Raw genomic sequence first — 12,226 nt, forward strand, 5'->3', positions numbered from 1 at the left:
AGAATGTTGTACAGATTAAACAGAATTTTCAAAACTGGTCAGGGAGAATGACTTTTTTTTTTCTTTAATACCAGTACTGCAAATGAATTTTGTGTGCATATGTATTTGGGTATTTGTGTACACAACCTATATCTATAATAAGAACAGTTCTAAGAACAGGCGAAGGGAACAAATCTTCACAATGCACATTTCAGGTATGAAAAACAACAATTAATTCTATTGTTTTCAGCCTTTCTAACTTTTTTTTTTTTTTTTTCTTCTGCATATATTTACTGCTCTCAGCTGTTGTTTTTCTTTATTCTGGAAAATTAGTTTCTAAACTAAATGTTATATAGAAAAAATATATATTCTGAATTGAGTGGACAAAATTATCCTGATTTTTTAATTTTATATGTCACTGTTTGGACTATTAAATCCCAAATTTACCATTTTTCCTATTGAAAGACGATGTACGGCCTGCAAATAAATAAAGCCTCCAGGTTTCTTTCCAGGGATGCATCAAGCCTTGGAAAGGCCAAGAAGTAGTTTTGTACCTGCAAGAGAGAAAAGAAAAAAGATTGTCCTTTACACCACCGAAACCATTCATGGTTCCTCAAGCAAAGGCTTTATGTTCCCAGTGGACATCCTAAAGCAAGGTAAGTCTCATATTATTTACTTCTGCCTCCAGACGTGTTTGTGAAACAAGAAACCCAATTGATGAGAGCTCAAAAGTTAGAATAGGTGTAGAATAGACTTTACAGCCTGCAGGTAAAACCAGTCTGTGTTTGAAAGTCTTTGTTATGACATCTGTTTGCTTCTTCCTGGACCAAGCAAGACATTGGGAAAGCAGCAACCATTTTTTGATGGAATATCCACAGTTGCAATTTGTAATGCCTAAGGTGTAATTTCCCTCCCTCTCCTCCTTAAGTATTCAATTTGAAAGGTGAGGTCATGTAGGTAAAATGATAGTTTGATAAAGTAAAAAATGAACATTTGTTGAAATGTTATAGGGAATCGTATAGTGTATAGTAGCCCTTCAGTAGTTAAAGACTAAGAGATCATTCTGACTTTTGTGACTTTGAGCCTCCTTTATGACTGGAAGACATTATTATTACTACTTTTTTTTTAAAAGAGTAATTTCCACTTCAATTTTTGCTTGATAGATTTGTCATTAGAGATTAATTATTATTATTATTATTATTGCATCAATGAAGATAATTCAGACAGTGCTGTTGAGCTGTAGAATTTAAGTATTAATTATGTTTTCAATCCCTCCCCTCCCCCAATATTTCATGCTGTCTCTTCTAGAAAGAATGAGTGTCTAACAAAATAAAATGTGAATTTTCTGAAAGATCAATGAAATCTATTGCAAAGTACCAATTTGGAAGTGAGTAAAGATATGCTTACAAGATAGCCACTTGCAAATTTGAAATGTTAGAAGAGCTCATTGAGCTCCAGCAATTTTACAGGCACATTAAAGAAGCAAAGGACTCCAAACCTGTCTTCTAGAAACTGCTTGTCTCTTTCCAAGGTTTCTGAGCAGACTGATTTAGTTTATACCCCACCCCCCAAAAAATAAATAAATAAATAAATAAAAGTGCAGCTTTGAATGGAAACTCAAGTTTAAGATGCTCGACAGGATTCTCTCTTGCTTCTTCCAGTTGTTTTCTTAATAACTTGCTCCCAGTTCTATATTGATCATATGTGTACATTTGAAAACCGCATTTGAGAAAAACATGATAAGGTTGCATGTATAAGCTATACTAAATAATTATATATATATAAAAGAAGAATATTAAAACCTTAAAAAGCCATATTTTGAGACTGAACTCAAACCTGCAGAGCAACCACTTTCCAAATACTTCTCCTGTGGCCCAGAAGACTAATCATATGAAACTGCAAACATAGTTTTCCGATCACGAAAAAATATCTATAGACCTAAAGGATAGTATTTCTCTTTTCAAAAAGAAGTAAATGAGAAAGAATCTTTAGAGGGAAGTGAGTTCTAAGAAAATGCAGGCAGAAATCTTGGCAGAAGTCAAAAAAAAAATCTTAAGTTTTCTAGAAAAAAAATATATTTTATTTCTCTGAAGAAACAAGTTTAGGGGTAAGCGAAGTGTTATCAGCCCTCAGTTGCTAATGTTTTTAAAAAGGATGCACATATTGATTGGCTGCTAAAGAGACCACTGTGCAATTTGCTTATGTAACCTGAATGATGTAAAATATTGCATTGTGTTTTGTCTTGGGGGGTGGAGGAATTAAGAAGAGATATACATTTTAGCAGTGGGGTTTTTTTTTGCATATAGGAAGTTAACAGGAAAGGCCCAGAAATATTCAGAAGTAAAACATGGTTGTTGTGGGAAAAATCTCAAAAGCTGACTGGAGATACAGAGGAAATTCTCTTTGCGAGGAAGTCATCTGGCAGGTCATGCTGAGTTATGCCAAAAAAATGAAGCAATCAGAGCACAGTGGGGGGAAAAGTTATAAATATGGGAGTTATAGTCAGCTTTATGTTCACAGTGTTTGATTAATACAATCTGCTGAGAGGGACAGGTCCCTAGACTAGTACCACTCTGGAGATGGACTACAGAGCCATTATCAAGGAACTGAAAGGCACTGTGGTCTTTGTGTTCTTAGGAAACCAAGCTAAAAATAATATAATGGCCCAAACCTAAAGTTACCCACTGTCTTTTCAAAGAATAAAAAGAATAATCAATTTCTTCAGCAACTAAGCCAACCAGGCAGCTGTTACCCCAAGGTGGGCACAGCATCTGAGCTGAGAACACCCTGCTGCTTCTAGGTGGAGGTCCTTTGAGTAGCATTAAGCTCCAGAGGGTCCAGCTGATGTGGTACAAAATGAAACAGGATTGGGCTGCACAGTTTCAGGCTTGCTAGGTAAGGGAAGGCAATATTTTTACTTTCGTTACTTGAAAAGTGAGAATCACCTAGTCTTGAGGCCAACATACATTTGTATTTGCTAATGTATTTCCTGAGGAAAGAAACTTACACATTCACTCTATTAGGTTTGTGTTACTAGTTGAATTCATTAACCAGTTCCTACCAAATCTGGTGATCTCAGATATATTAAGTTCTAAAAGTTTTGTGAAAATGAATGACCATGTAGGGAAAAGAGTACATATTCATGTTACTTATATATGGAAAACCTGCAGTATGGGCTACTAAGCACAGACTGTAAATGGTGAGTGCCTCAGGAAAACAGGTTCCATAAAAATATATACCTCTATACCTTTTCACTGAAGGAACTACTCTAAAGTAAGAGGGAGGAAAAAAAAATGTTACAAGCGTGAGAAAAAGCAGAAGGAATTCTGAATCTTGATTATTCACAGGTGAAAGTAAGGAAGAAATAATTAAAAATTTGCTAGTCTGTCCTGCTCAAGCCTGCTTGATTAAAATAAAATAAAATAAAATAAAATAAAATAAAATAAAATAAAATAAAATAAAATAAAAAGTGTAAGTGAAACGTGTTGCTCAGAGTACGGACTAATACTGAGTTATGTTAGATGAAGCAAGAATGTTAATGCCTTAATGATAATGTTGAAAGATGCCAGGAATATCTACCATAATTAAAACTGTAAAAGATATTTGAAAATCAAATTTAGGTCTTTTGAAATCTTGTGATTTGGAAGGGCAGTTCCACCACAGTGACCGTAGCAGAGATGCTGGAACTTACATCCTTCTGCGCTATGAAGGACTATATTTAGTCTAAAGTATGTTAGCCTTTGATATGGAATCAGTGTGTTTTTAGAGCATGTTGTGAATCTGGATGGCTTTCTGGCCTGGAAGAAAAGGCCACTACTTCTTCTGGAAAAAAGTAGAGAAAGGACATGGAAATGGATATAAACATCACTGAGAAAAAAAGTGAAACTACACACTCAGTTTTGAAGTTTATAACTAATTAAGATTACCAGTCATTGTATTGGATAAAATCAAGATCATAATAGCAAGTATTTATCGAGATCCAACAAAATCAGTCTTTATAAAAAGCTGTCACTGTATTGTTTCCATACTGTAAATGCATACTATATATGAATCTGGTGAGCCATTAATGTAGATTAATTTGAAAATATGGTCTAGGACTTTAACAAATAAAATAGAAATTAAAAGTCCATTTTAACTGGTCTGAGACATGTAAGTGGGCTTTTAGGTATCTGAAGTCAAGGCACTGTCTTTCATACAGTTTATGAATTATGGTTTTGTTTAGTGTAGAGAGAGAAACTTTAAAAGAGAGATCACAGGTCAAGCAGAGAAATGAAATAGAAGCTGTAAAACATCAGTCATAAGAAGGATTGGCCATCTCTCTTTGTTTAATTTTTCGTGTCTGTCTTTACATACTATATATCACAGTCTTCACTGGTGCCCAGATTGAAGAGCTGGAAGGTACTGTTTACTGTTAATGTGTTTCTGTGATGCATGGGCCAATGCTACTGACCAAAGGATTTATCTACTTACAAGAAGATCAAATGATTGACACAAAGAAAGAAAACAGTAGCTTTCTTTTCTTCTTGAAAAATGGGTTTTGTGTTAGTCCCTGAAACAATCTAGGGACACTGTCTGGATTTACACTTTAAAAATGTGGACATCCTAATTCCTCCACGTAGTGTCATCTGATTGTAGCTTCATTTTCTCTAAATTGAAAACACTTTTAACGTTCTCAGAGAATGGGCTTCACAGTGTTTTTCATTGATAAACTTACTTATTTTCCAGTTACTGGATCACCAACTTTCTACACAGCTTACAAGTGAGGTCTCTGGCATCAAGTAGCACTGTTTAAATAAGTTTAGCTATTCCAGGTTTATTTATTTAAGATACTCCTGCCCACATATTCACTAGGTTCTATTTAGTAAAGCACACTCAAGAACCCTTGGAAGCTAGTTCACAAACTTGATTTCATACAATGGTAGAGATACTGCTGTAGAAATAATTTGGCATATATTTACATACACCAGATAGATATATATTTATGTGAGAGCTGGGTTACAGCTGTGCTGTTTAAGGGTTTGGTTTTTTGTGTGTTTAGAAGGTTTTTTGTGTTTAAAAGTTTCTAGAATGATGAAAGAGGGAAGGTGCTCATGTCTAACCTGATCTCAACTCTTCTCCTCTGGGGATGCTGGTCTTCTAAAAAGACAGGTATGTAATACGTGAGTGTTTTGTACCTTTTAAATACATTCTGATTATTTCTTTAAGTGTTCTAACATTGGAACATTATTCATTAATACCGTTATTATTATTATCATCATCATCACTGATAATTTTTTAATTCAAATTTTCAACACCATCTAGGAGCCCACGCTCAGGATCTGAAACCCAATTGTGAGTCCTGTACAAACATAAAATGGAAACACAAGTCCTCTTACAAAGAGCTGGAAAATGAGAGAAACCAGGAGGAAGTATAGTCAGATACCAGTAAAATGATTTCACATCTCAGTAACTTTATTAAGACTAATCCAGAACCGCAAGAAATTAGATAAGCTTTCCTTCCTTCTTGTGTTACTGGCTCGGCTTTTGCTGTCAGTCTCTTTTTTTGTATTTTATAGTCCACTTCCCTGGACTATATCCCTTTGGAAGTTTTGAGGGAAAAAAAGGCCAATGTACAGATGATTTCTGCATAAATCTTTCAGATCATCTGCATAACTATCTGTCTGGGGGGTTAGGGGAGGAGACAGAGCTTAGCTACGTCTCACTGACAGAAAAATGCATCATGGACGAGGTTTGTAAGCAACTCTCTCCAGTGTAGATTGTAATGCAATTAGCATGAACACATGAAAAGCTGCGACATCCACTGTTCAGTGGAAACAAACAAATCAACAACAACAACAAAAAAATCACTGACATGTAAGCAACAATGTAAGTTAAGACCGTTAATCCTTTTTTTTTCTTTTTTTTTTTCTTTTTTTTTTTGATTTGGACCCCTGCTGATTTCTGTGGAATTAACAAAAAAGTAACGTGTTACATCCACATTAAATAAAGTAGTAATGGCTTTGTGATTGTAATTCATTTCAGCATGAAAAAAACACAATCAAAAAAAAAAAAAGCAATTTCATTAGTAATTTCCACACCCACCAATGTCCAATAGATAGTGAATTTACTAATGGTTTTGCAACTCTTTCACAGATGCTTCTTCAGCCAACTTCCCCTCTTACCTCTTCGGTTTTGCTCATTTTCCTTGCTGACATTTCTACTCTTAGTTTCATTGCCATCAACAGTATTTTCAATATGTGCTACTTGAGGATTCTGCTATTCAGGTTCATTTCCACAACCATTATTATCTTAATCTCCCTCTCTCTCTTTTTTCCCCCTGAAGTGCTCCTTCCATTCAGTTCCTACACTCTGTTCTGTAGCATGGTTCGGAAATGGAGAAAGAGCCCAGCTAATGTTTAAATAGTAATTCAGCAGTCTTTAACCCACTGAAGTGTACACATATTACCACAGCATCTATAATATCTTCCTCATGATTACCCAAGAGAAATTCAAGTCTCCTAACTGAAGATCAGATCCAAGCAGACACATTACTAAGTTGAAAGCATGCAAGAAGCTCTCACAAAATAATGAAGAGTATGTTAGGATAATGTTGCCTTTGCTCCTTACCTGCCCACCAGACAGACTTAACTTTAAGTATACAGCTGCTCATTAAGATTCATACAACTTCAGGGAAGTGATTTCCTTCCCTCAGCTCCTATCTTCCTATAGTGTTGTCTTGTGTCAGCGGTGCCCGGCATGAACAGATTATGAGTAATCAGGTTTGCCCAGTGCAGAGCTGGGAATTTAGTGCTTCCCTGCTCTACAGAAGCCAGTTCTGCCATTAGATTCCATCTGGCCTCTGATTTCCAGTATAAAGAATTTCTGGAAACAACATAATATTAGATCAATGGAAAAACTGCTGCTTTTAATGCTTGCTGGGTTACCATAGGTGATTTAGAGGACTTTTCATATGTTATTATGAAGCAGCTCTGTGGCTGGTCTCCACACCAAGAAAAAGAAAAAGCATACATTGCCTCTTCCAGGCATTCACCTTCAGTTAGCAGAATTGAAAATAAAGTGGACTAATCAGCAAATAAGAGGAAAACCAAGCTAACACACAAACAAGCAAAAACAAGAAACATAACAGTAGGTAAAATAATATTGTGTTTTGTTGTTGTTGTTGTTGTTGTTTTAAACAGTCATGTTTTTCTTTGCAGTTTCTTCTTTACAAATTTTGCAGAGAGGAAGAAAGGAAGACGAAATACACAAGATACAATAAAAAATCTAGATTTCAATACTTCTGGTCAGGCAGCCAACTAACCACTGCCATATCTGTTGGCAGAAGATGAAGGTTTTCTTTTTCATGGTATTAAGAGAGAAATTTAAGTCAACTTCAAAACCTTCAGTAACCTACCATACTCAGTCTTCTGGAGCACACAAGCAGTCACTGTTGTAGTCATAATTTCTTTCAGTTCATTGTCATGATGTAAACATGAATAAGATCCATAGAATTTATAGAAGTTACCAATAAGAAAGAATGGGATCCAGGGTGTTTATCTTAGTGAAATAATATATATGTTAGGTACTGAATTATTAAGAAACATGAGAAATAATTCGGTTCTTTCCAAAGTAAGCTTATAGACAGTGGAGCCAAATACAAAGCTCCGTGTAGCTCAGACAGATTCAGTGCACTTAAGTTAGAAATATATTTCTCTCCCTTGAGTTGGGTTGAACTCAGTTTAGATATTTCTTCCCCCTTTTCCATTCAATAGTTCGCTTCCTTCTTCCTTCTCCAGTATTCTTCTATTCCTCCAGTGCAGGATGAACAGCTGTGGGCACCTTCAAAGGGTGCCTTCATGATCTGAGGGCACCTTCATGAATGAAAGTTGAAAGTCATTGTAGATTTTGTTCTAGCCTTCAGGGTTGAAGTTGGTGATTGCAAAAGGCGCTCATAAAATCTGAAACCTAGATGAAGAGCAAGGTGGTTTTTTGTTTGTTTGTTTGTTCTGTTTTGTTTTCTGCCATGCCAAAACACAGGATGGAAGTGAATGTATGGTCCCAGCTGTTTCTTACTCTAATCCTTCTTCCAGCAGGGTGGAATTAAGGAATAAAAAAGAATGTGACAGATGAACCAGGTCTAGCAGCTACATTTTTCCCCTCACACTTGAAAAGTAAAGCCAAAAGACATTCTTTCACAACCCAGCTGTGAAGAGCGACCCTACTGCATGAGACAACATGGAAAGGACTAGTAGAAGCTACTGTGTCTCTTCCTCTACCAGTTCCCATTCCTCCACCAGTCTTCCCTCAACTCTACCTGCAGTTGACATCAGAAACAGAATAAATTCAATTCCCTGAAGCAACAGGCAATGCTAGTCCATACTAACCTTGACAGCCAGTATCCTATCCCTACAAAGTTCCTAAGTATCCAGGAAAACCACAAGAAATGCTAGCAAGCTCTAGTCCGTTTATCTGTCTTCCAAAGAAAAGCAACCAAAATATATGGTGCAGTCCTTTTGTAAAGTTGTATGTAAGAACAGCCTCCTACCCTAGGAGCAGTAGTTACTCCTCACCTGAGGCTTAAACACACATATCAAGAGACTGAGGGTCCTTGAAGGAGGAGACAGAAGGACACATTTTACACTGACATTTAGGCTGTCACTATTATGACAGGTTTCATGGGATAGAAGACAAATAGGAGGAAGCCTGAATCTCACTGGAGAGCTCGAATTTCAAGTTCTATGACCAAGAATGTGAAAGCTTCTGATGGTGGATAAACAAACTATCCTGGAAGGAGGAACTAGCTGAATGAAGGCCACTGATGCAAATTGGGTTTCCCACATCTCAGCATCAAATGCTGTGCCCTGTGCTGAAAGCTTTTGGTGACTGTTATTTCCTATATTTCTTATATTCTCAATGTTAACTTGTTATTGGAGAATGAATATAGGAAATCCCTCCCTAGTTGCAGCTTAACTGGCAGCTTCAATCTACTTTCTGAGAACTGGCTACAAGTAGGTTGTGATGAAGAAAGACTGAACATGGAAGCGGGAATTAAAGGCATGACATTGTCAAAAATTTCTACTTAAACATCTACTTTGGTAGCAGCAGCAGTCAACAACAACAATAAAATACTCCAAGAAAGGTGATATACAGTATCACTGATTTTATGTTTTAAGTATGAAAACCCTACAGCAGTCACAGACACATATTCTACATATTTCATACTTCACTTGTTATGGACATTCTCAGGTTGAAAAGGGCCCGTAAATCAGCTATTTCAATTGCTTGCTTGCTCATATCATTAGATTATTACACACACACACAAAATACAAGTAGTATCTCTCTTCAGCATGACTAACTTTTCAAGATTCTGTGAAGATTTTGTAGTACTTTATGTTGATCTATGTCTGAATTATAGTGCATAGCTAGCTAAGAAATGATTACCTGTATCAAAACAAGTGACACTTGACATGGATGGTTATCCAAGGAGCAGTCAGATGTACTATGTTTTGACATTTATGTTTCTAGGCAAAGACAAAATACAGGTAGATTAGACCTTTGTGTAGGGTCCAAACACATCATCTGGCAGGACTGTGAGGAATGTATGTTACATACAGAATACTGCTTAAGATTCTAGTTATTTGAGATTTTTGTGTATCCATGAATCAGAGAAAGTACTTTCTTTTACCTTGATTAAAGTTTTCTTTTCCATTTTAAAACATTAATTTCCAGGAGTGTTTCTACAGGTGTATATTCATTTTATGTAATGTACTTAAGAGTGAATTAGTTCACAGTAAAGGTTATAAAAAAAAAAAAAAAAAAAAAAAAAGAGAAAGACTCCAGATAGCCTAAGTACTCAGATATCTTTTTAATTTTGCTGGAATACATCTACTGAGGCAATCTGAAATACTTTATTACTCAATGGAAGCACATACTACAGAAAGAAAATGCCAGTACTGTATGAGGTAAACCTTGGCTTTTGATATGGTAATTTTGTAGTAATACTAATTTAGCTAGATTAATAATATCGCTGTCTATGATGTTTTTCTTACTGCACTTTTTTGTATTCTCCCTAACCATTTAAAAAATAAATATGAAAAAAATATACATATATTCACAATAGCAAGGCTCAATTGCTAAAGATCAGGAACCCATTTAAATGTATAGTGAGACATTAGATGATGAGACTGAATTAATATGATATATTCTCCTCAGTACCACTTCTAGTTTCTGATGGCTATGATTGGAAGCATAAAAGAGGTTGTGTGAACGGCTGTATGGCAAGGGAATTGTACTTACCAAGGTGATATTGAATGCCTTGAGCAAAGTATTCATTCAAAGCCCCAACCTCGGTTACCATCTCCTACAGGACAAAATACCTTTAACGGCAGCTGATTCCCTGAAGTCTAGAGATATGTCATTCACATTAATTATGGTGTTTGCAGCTTGATATATCAATCTGTGTTACCACCCATTTCTCAGGCAAGACTTACTGAGCAAGACTTTTCTAGTGAAGAAAGGTTATTGCTTTCCTTCCCTTCAGAATTTGTAGTCTTCTGACTTTCATAATGCTGAAATAATTGCTCCCACCAGGATATTGCCCAGCTGTGCTCAGTTTATAATTTGTAATATTTTCCTTTCTATAAGTCAAGTAGCAGTGTATTTTTATTACTTTCTCCCAAGCGGATAATGATCCAAACCAATCTATTTATTTAGAGAATTGGGGAAATGGGATTGAAATTCAACTGCAAAATGTACTAAAAGTACATTCCGTTTTCCAAGTTGTTATATATATAAATATATATATATATTTCTGTTACTTCCATTGTTAGTCATGATGCTTACAGTCTCTCAGATTTTCTGTCCCATTGTTCATTAACTGGGGAAGCAAAAATGTTCCAGCATGTGATAAGAATTTTAAACATGAAAAGGTCAAGATGCTGGTTTCCATTGTCTCCAGGTCATCGTGACAGAAAGGTGAAGATGAAGCACTTTTAGAGTCCATAACAAAACGTGACTATGTTAAACATCATGAAACCATCATAGAAAAGACTGAAGTTTTTCTGTTCTCAGCTACTGACTGTTTATGCTTTTTCTTTTAATTTACTCAGTCCCAGTTCCAACAAATGGATGTGCTTTCACTTAATGGAGCTTGAGAGAACCATAGCACAGCTGTTTAATAACAAAGTATTGGTAGATTTGACTCTATTAGCACAATGGATTGAGGCTAGAGATTCTAAACACATAAAAACTTCATATAAGACATGTCAGCTGTCACTAAAAAATTAGTGGCAGCCCTTAATCTTAAAAATCAGTAGTTGGGAGAGATCATTAAGTAACTGATTTCTAAGATGGAGTTGGCTGACTAGGAGACTGTCCTGTGAAGGGATTTTATTTGCCAAAGTGATATTCTATAGCAAACAGACTACAATGTCAGTTCTCTGCCAATGGGCTTTCATTAACCACAAAATAGCTCACTACCTGCAGGATGAAACACATACATTTAAATCTTTGAAAGCTTTCTACATATGCCATATCTTCAAAGTTCCTATTGCATCTTGAAGCCAGGAAATATAATGTTTCTAAAGAGATCCAGGCTGTCTTGGCTCTCCAACTTACATTTACCACTTGACTTGGATCCTTTTCCTAGTCTAGCAAGTTAAGTCAGACATAAAAAATATAAATTGCAGTCTCAGAGGCGGTATTAGCACACATTATGCTTCCTGTCAGTTTAACCCCCCAAGGATGAGGGCTTCTCCAACTCCAGCAGTACTAACAAGCACTAGTAAAAGAGTACATGAAAAAGCATAATATTTTAAAACTAGACCAAGCTGACCAGAAAAAGATTTATATTTAGACTAGAAAAAGAATATCCTTAATGATGGCCACATTCCCCTCATGAGTTGAAAGATGAAGTTCAAGCATTTATTTCTAAACCAGATAAATGATAAAATGATAACATAGCCTTAAGAATGTCAATAAGTATTGGGGAATTCTTTAATTTTTTTAAGTACAAACTGGGACACTCCCAATAGCACACATGGATCATTTAAAGAAAGCTCAGATTTCAAAACCCTGGCAATTTTGAACACTTACCTAATGAATATTCAATGCCTACAGTACTAATTGGGATAAAGCAACTAATACAGCATTGGTAGATATTTACATCTCCCCTGTTATATCTAGTTGTTGGTGTTCAGTAGTATTTGGTTAATCCCACTTGGTGATTGGTGGCTCTAGATCTGGGAGAAACAGAGATAAAAATCCCCAT

The 12,226-nt window shown here is 35.8% G+C and overlaps 1 long non-coding RNA gene across 1 annotated transcript; it reads right to left on the bottom strand.

The window, feature by feature from the left end:
* Window positions 1-462: 462 nt before the first annotated feature.
* LOC121074487 lies at window positions 463-10,337 on the bottom strand. Its single transcript, XR_005822378.1, has 3 exons — window positions 10,255-10,337; window positions 9,400-9,479; window positions 463-533 (listed from the first exon to the last, which is right to left on the bottom strand). It is a non-coding gene; the product is annotated as an uncharacterized LOC121074487 (long non-coding RNA).
* Between the last annotated feature and the right edge of the window lie 1,889 nt (window positions 10,338-12,226).

Source organism: Cygnus olor, chromosome 1 (assembly GCF_009769625.2).
Source record: "Cygnus olor isolate bCygOlo1 chromosome 1, bCygOlo1.pri.v2, whole genome shotgun sequence".
NCBI lineage: Eukaryota > Metazoa > Chordata > Aves > Anseriformes > Anatidae > Cygnus > Cygnus olor.